This window comes from Cylas formicarius, unplaced genomic scaffold (assembly GCF_029955315.1).
Source record: "Cylas formicarius isolate icCylForm1 unplaced genomic scaffold, icCylForm1.1 PGA_scaffold_3__17_contigs__length_32017465, whole genome shotgun sequence".
Lineage (NCBI taxonomy): Eukaryota > Metazoa > Arthropoda > Insecta > Coleoptera > Brentidae > Cylas > Cylas formicarius.
The window spans coordinates 1,221,686-1,228,695 of NW_026844326.1; positions in this window are offsets into that span (position 1 = coordinate 1,221,686).

Consider the following 7,010-nt stretch of genomic DNA (forward strand, 5'->3'; position numbering starts at 1 on the left):
AAAACTGCAGATAAATACTTAAAAATTCACTTCCTTGAATTGATAACAGGATTTTCTTTGTCATTTTAAACAGATTCCAGTCAAAATCGGCTTCTTAGATTCATATCGTATCTAAAACCGCATCAAAACTGCAAATATCAGTTTAAACTATCATTTTTTGATACAAACAGTTATATATTCATGTCAATATCTTTCAAATTCTAGTCAAAATCGGCGTCTTTGGGCATTTTAGTAACGAAAACCTTAATAAACTATTAGATTTCGACGTAAGGCAACCTTTCTAAGTCAAATAGTTGCCTAGAATCTGCTTTTTCGCCTCTTATTGTACCCAAATCTACCTTAGAAATGCAGATATATACTTAAAACATCTTCTTTTGGGACAAATAATTGGTTTTCGCCCTTGATTCACGGAAGATTATAGCCAAAACATGCATTTTCATAACTTAGCGAACTGAAATCTACATTAAAACTGCAGATAAATACTTAAAAATTCACTTCCTTGAATTGATAATAGGTTTTTATTTGTCATTTTAAACAGATTCCAGTCAAAATCGGCTTCTTCGATTCATATCGTATCTAAAACCGCATCAAAACTGCAAATATCATTTTAAACTATCATGTTTTGATACAAACAGTTATATATTCATGTCAATATCTTTCAAATTCTAGTCAAAATCGGCGTCTTTGAGCATTTTAGTAACGAAAACCTTATTAAACTATTAGATTTCGACGTAAGGCAACCTTTCTGAGTCAAATAGTTGCCGATTTCGATAAAATCTTAGTCAGAATCTGCTTTTTCGCCTCTTATTGTACCCAAATCTACCTTAGAAATGCAGATATATACTTAAAACACCTTCTTTTGGGACAAATAATTGCTTTTCGCCCTTGATTTACGGAAGATTATAGCCAAAACATGCATTTTCATAACTTAGCGAACTGAAATCTACATTAAAACTGCAGATAAATACTTAAAAATTCACTTCCTTGAATTGATAATAGGTTTTTCTTTGTCATTTTAAACAGATTCCAGTCAAAATCGGCTTCTTCGATTCATATCGTATCTAAAACCGCATCAAAACTGCAAATATCAGTTTAAACTATCATTTTTTGATACAAACAGTTATATATTCATGTCAATATCTTTCAAATTCTAGTCAAAATCGGCGTCTTTGGGCATTTTAGTAACGAAAACCTTAATAAACTATTAGATTTCGACGTAAGGCAACCTTTCTAAGTCAAATAGTTGCCGAGAATCTGCTTTTTCGCCTCTTATTGTACCCAAATCTACCTTAGAAATGCAGATATATACTTAAAACACCTTCTTTTGGGACAAATAATTGGTTTTTGCATTTGATTTACGGAAGATTATAGCCAAAACATGCATTTTCATAACTTAGCGAACTGAAATCTACATTTAAACTGCAGATAACTACTTAAAAATTGACTTCCTTGAATTGATAATAGGTTTTTCTTTGTCATTTTAAACAGATTCCAGTCAAAATCGGCTTCTTCGATTCATATCGTATCTAAAACTGCATCAAAACTGCAAATATCAGTTTAAACTATCATTTTTTGATACAAACAGTTATATATTCATGTCAATATCTTTCAAATTCTAGTCAAAATCGGCGTCTTTGAGCATTTTAGTAACGAAAACCTTATTAAACTATTAGATTTCGACGTAAGGCAACCTTTCTGAGTCAAATAGTTGCCGATTTCGATAAAATCTTAGTCAGAATCTGCTTTTTCGCCTCTTATTGTACCCAAATCTACCTTAGAAATGCAGATATATACTTAAAACACCTTCTTTTGGGACAAATAATTGGTTTTCGCCCTTGATTTACGGAAGATTATAGCCAAAACATGCATTTTCATAACTTAGCGAACTGAAATCTACATTAAAACTGCAGATAAATACTTAAAAATTCACTTCCTTGAATTGATAACAGGTTTTTCTTTGTCATTTTAAACAGATTCCAGTCAAAATCGGCTTCTTAGATTCATATCGTATCTAAAACCGCATCAAAACTGCAAATATCAGTTTAAACTATCATTTTTTGATACAAACAGTTATATATTCATGTCAATATCTTTCAAATTCTAGTCAAAATCGGCGTCTTTGGGCATTTTAGTAACGAAAACCTTAATAAACTATTAGATTTCGACGTAAGGCAACCTTTCTAAGTCAAATAGTTGCCGAGAATCTGCTTTTTCGCCTCTTATTGTACCCAAATCTACCTTAGAAATGCAGATATATACTTAAAACACCTTCTTTTGGGACAAATAATTGGTTTTCGCCCTTGATTTACGGAGGATTATAGCCAAAACATGCATTTTCATAACTTAGCGAACTGAAATCTACATTAAAACTGCAGATAAATACTTAAAAATTCACTTCCTTGAATTGATAATAGGTTTTTCTTTGTCATTTTAAACAGATTCCAGTCAAAATCGGCTTCTTCGATTCATATCGTATCTAAAACCGCATCAAAACTGCAAATATCAGTTTAAACTATCATGTTTTGATACAAACAGTTATATATTCATGTCAATATCTTTCAAATTCTAGTCAAAATCGGCGTCTTTGAGCATTTTAGTAACGAAAACCTTATTAAACTATTAGATTTCGACGTAAGGCAACCTTTCTGAGTCAAATAGTTGCCGATTTCGATAAAATCTTAGTCAGAATCTGCTTTTTCGCCTCTTATTGTACCCAAATCTACCTTAGAAATGCAGATATATACTTAAAACACCTTCTTTTGGGACAAATAATTGGTTTTCGCCCTTGATTTACGGAAGATTATAGCCAAAACATGCATTTTCATAACTTAGCGAACTGAAATCTACATTAAAACTGCAGATAAATACTTAAAAATTCACTTCCTTGAATTGATAATAGGTTTTTCTTTGTCATTTTAAACAGATTCCAGTCAAAATCGGCTTCTTCGATTCATATCGTATCTAAAACCGCATCAAAACTGCAAATATCAGTTTAAACTATCATTTTTTGATACAAACAGTTATATATTCATGTCAATATCTTTCAAATTCTAGTCAAAATCGGCGTCTTTGGGCATTTTAGTAACGAAAACCTTAATAAACTATTAGATTTCGACGTAAGGCAACCTTTCTGAGTCAAATAGTTGCCGATTTCGATAAAATCTTAGTCAGAATCTGCTTTTTCGCCTCTTATTGTACCCAAATCTACCTTAGAAATGCAGATATATACTTAAAACACCTTCTTTTGGGACAAATAATTGGTTTTCGCCCTTGATTTACGGAAGATTATAGCCAAAACATGCATTTTCATAACTTAGCGAACTGAAATCTACATTAAAACTGCAGATAAATACTTAAAAATTCACTTCCTTGAATTGATAATAGGTTTTTCTTTGTCATTTTAAACAGATTCCAGTCAAAATCGGCTTCTTCGATTCATATCGTATCTAAAACCGCATCAAAACTGCAAATATCAGTTTAAACTATCATTTTTTGATACAAACAGTTATATATTCATGTCAATATCTTTCAAATTCTAGTCAAAATCGGCGTCTTTGAGCATTTTAGTAACGAAAACCTTATTAAACTATTAGATTTCGACGTAAGGCAACCTTTCTGAGTCAAATAGTTGCCGATTTCGATAAAATCTTAGTCAGAATCTGCTTTTTCGCCTCTTATTGTACCCAAATCTACCTTAGAAATGCAGATATATACTTAAAACACCTTCTTTTGGGACAAATAATTGGTTTTCGCCCTTGATTTACGGAAGATTATAGCCAAAACATGCATTTTCATAACTTAGCGAACTGAAATCTACATTAAAACTGCAGATAAATACTTAAAAATTCACTTCCTTGAATTGATAACAGGATTTTCTTTGTCATTTTAAACAGATTCCAGTCAAAATCGGCTTCTTAGATTCATATCGTATCTAAAACCGCATCAAAACTGCAAATATCAGTTTAAACTATCATTTTTTGATACAAACAGTTATATATTCATGTCAATATCTTTCAAATTCTAGTCAAAATCGGCGTCTTTGGGCATTTTAGTAACGAAAACCTTAATAAACTATTAGATTTCGACGTAAGGCAACCTTTCTAAGTCAAATAGTTGCCTAGAATCTGCTTTTTCGCCTCTTATTGTACCCAAATCTACCTTAGAAATGCAGATATATACTTAAAACATCTTCTTTTGGGACAAATAATTGGTTTTCGCCCTTGATTCACGGAAGATTATAGCCAAAACATGCATTTTCATAACTTAGCGAACTGAAATCTACATTAAAACTGCAGATAAATACTTAAAAATTCACTTCCTTGAATTGATAATAGGTTTTTATTTGTCATTTTAAACAGATTCCAGTCAAAATCGGATTCTTCGATTCATATCGTATCTAAAACCGCATCAAAACTGCAAATATCAGTTTCAACTATCATTTTTTGATACAAACAGTTATATATTCATGTCAATATCTTTCAAATTCTAGTCAAAATCGGCGTCTTTGAGCATTTTAGTAACGAAAACCTTACTAAACTATTAGATTTCGACGTAAGGCAACCTTTCTGAGTCAAATAGTTGCCGATTTCGATAAAATCTTAGTCAGAATCTGCTTTTTCGCCTCTTATTGTACCCAAATCTACCTTAGAAATGCAGATATATACTTAAAACACCTTCTTTTGGGACAAATAATTGGTTTTCGCCCTTGATTTACGGAAGATTATAGCCAAAACATGCATTTTCATAACTTAACGAACAGAAATCTACATTAAAACTGCAGATAAATACTTAAAAATTCACTTCCTTGAATTGATAATAGGTTTTTCTTTGTCATTTTAAACAGATTCCAGTCAAAATCGGCTTCTTCGATTCATATCGTATCTAAAACCGCATCAAAACTGCAAATATCAGTTTAAACTATCATTTTTTGATACAAACAGTTATATATTCATGTCAATATCTTTCAAATTCTAGTCAAAATCGGCGTCTTTGGGCATTTTAGTAACGAAAACCTTAATAAACTATTAGATTTCGACGTAAGGCAACCTTTCTAAGTCAAATAGTTGCCGAGAATCTGCTTTTTCGCCTCTTATTGTACCCAAATCTACCTTAGAAATGCAGATATATTCTTAAAACACCTTCTTTTGGGACAAATAATTGGTTTTCGCCCTTGATTCACGGAAGATTATAGCCAAAACATGCATTTTCATAACTTAGCGAACTGAAATCTACATTAAAACTGCAGATAACTACTTAAAAATTCACTTCCTTGAATTGATAATAGGTTTTTCTTTGTCATTTTAAACAGATTCCAGTCAAAATCGGCTTCTTCGATTCATATCGTATCTAAAACCGCATCAAAACTGCAAATATCAGTTTAAACTATCATTTTTTGATACAAACAGTTATATATTCATGTCAATATCTTTTAAATTCTAGTCAAAATCGGCGTCTTTGGGCATTTTAGTAACGAAAGCCTTAATAAACTATTAGATTTCGACGTAAGGCAACCTTTCTGAGTCAAATAGTGGCCGATTTCGATAAAATCTTAGCCAGAATCTGCTTTTTGGCCTCTTATTGTACCCAAATCTACCTTAGAAATGCAGATATATACTTAAAACACCTTCTTTTGGGACAAATAATTGGTTTTCGCCCTTGATTTACGGAAGATTATAGCCAAAACATGCATTTTCATAACTTAGCGAACTGAAATCTACATTAAAACTGCAGATAAATACTTAAAAATTCACTTCCTTGAATTGATAATAGGTTTTTCTTTGTCATTTTAAACAAATTCCAGTCAAAATCGGCTTCTTCGATTCATATCGTATCTAAAACCGCATCAAAACTGCAAATATCAGTTTAAACTATCATTTTTTGATACAAACAGTTATATATTCATGTCAATATCTTTCAAATTCTAGTCAAAATCGGCGTCTTTGAGCATTTTAGTAACGAAAACCTTATTAAACTATTAGATTTCGACGTAAGGCAACCTTTCTGAGTCAAATAGTTGCCGATTTCGATAAAATCTTAGTCAGAATCTGCTTTTTCGCCTCTTATTGTACCCAAATCTACCTTAGAAATGCAGATATATACTTAAAACACCTTCTTTTGGGACAAATAATTGGTTTTCGCCCTTGATTTACGGAAGATTATAGCCAAAACATGCATTTTCATAACTTAGCGAACTGAAATCTACATTAAAACTGCAGATAAATACTTAAAAATTCACTTCCTTGAATTGATAATAGGTTTTTCTTTGTCATTTTAAACAGATTCCAGTCAAAATCGGCTTCTTCGATTCATATCGTATCTAAAACCGCATCAAAACTGCAAATATCAGTTTAAACTATCATTTTTTGATACAAACAGTTATATATTCATGTCAATATCTTTCAAATTCTAGTCAAAATCGGCGTCTTTGGGCATTTTACTAACGAAAACCTTAATAAACTATTAGATTTCGACGTAAGGCAACCTTTCTAAGTCAAATAGTTGCCGAGAATCTGCTTTTTCGCCTCTTATTGTACCCAAATCTACCTTAGAAATGCAGATATATACTTAAAACACCTTCTTTTGGGACAAATAATTGGTTTTCGCCCTTGATTTACGGAAGATTATAGCCAAAACATGCATTTTCATAACTTAGCGAACTAAAATCTACATTAAAACTGCAGATAAATACTTAAAAATTCACTTCCTTGAATTGATAATAGGTTCTTCTTTGTCATTTTAAACAGATTCCAGTCAAAATCGGCTTCTTCGATTCATATCGTATCTAAAACCGCATCAAAACTGCAAATATCAGTTTAAACTATCATTTTTTGATTCAAACAGTTATATATTCATGTCAATATCTTTCAAATTCTAGTCAAAATCGGCGTCTTTGGGCATTTTAGTAACGAAAACCTTAATAAACTATTAGATTTCGACGTAAGGCAACCTTTCTAAGTCAAATAGTTGCCGAGAATCTGCTTTTTCGCCTCTTATTGTACCCAAATCTACCT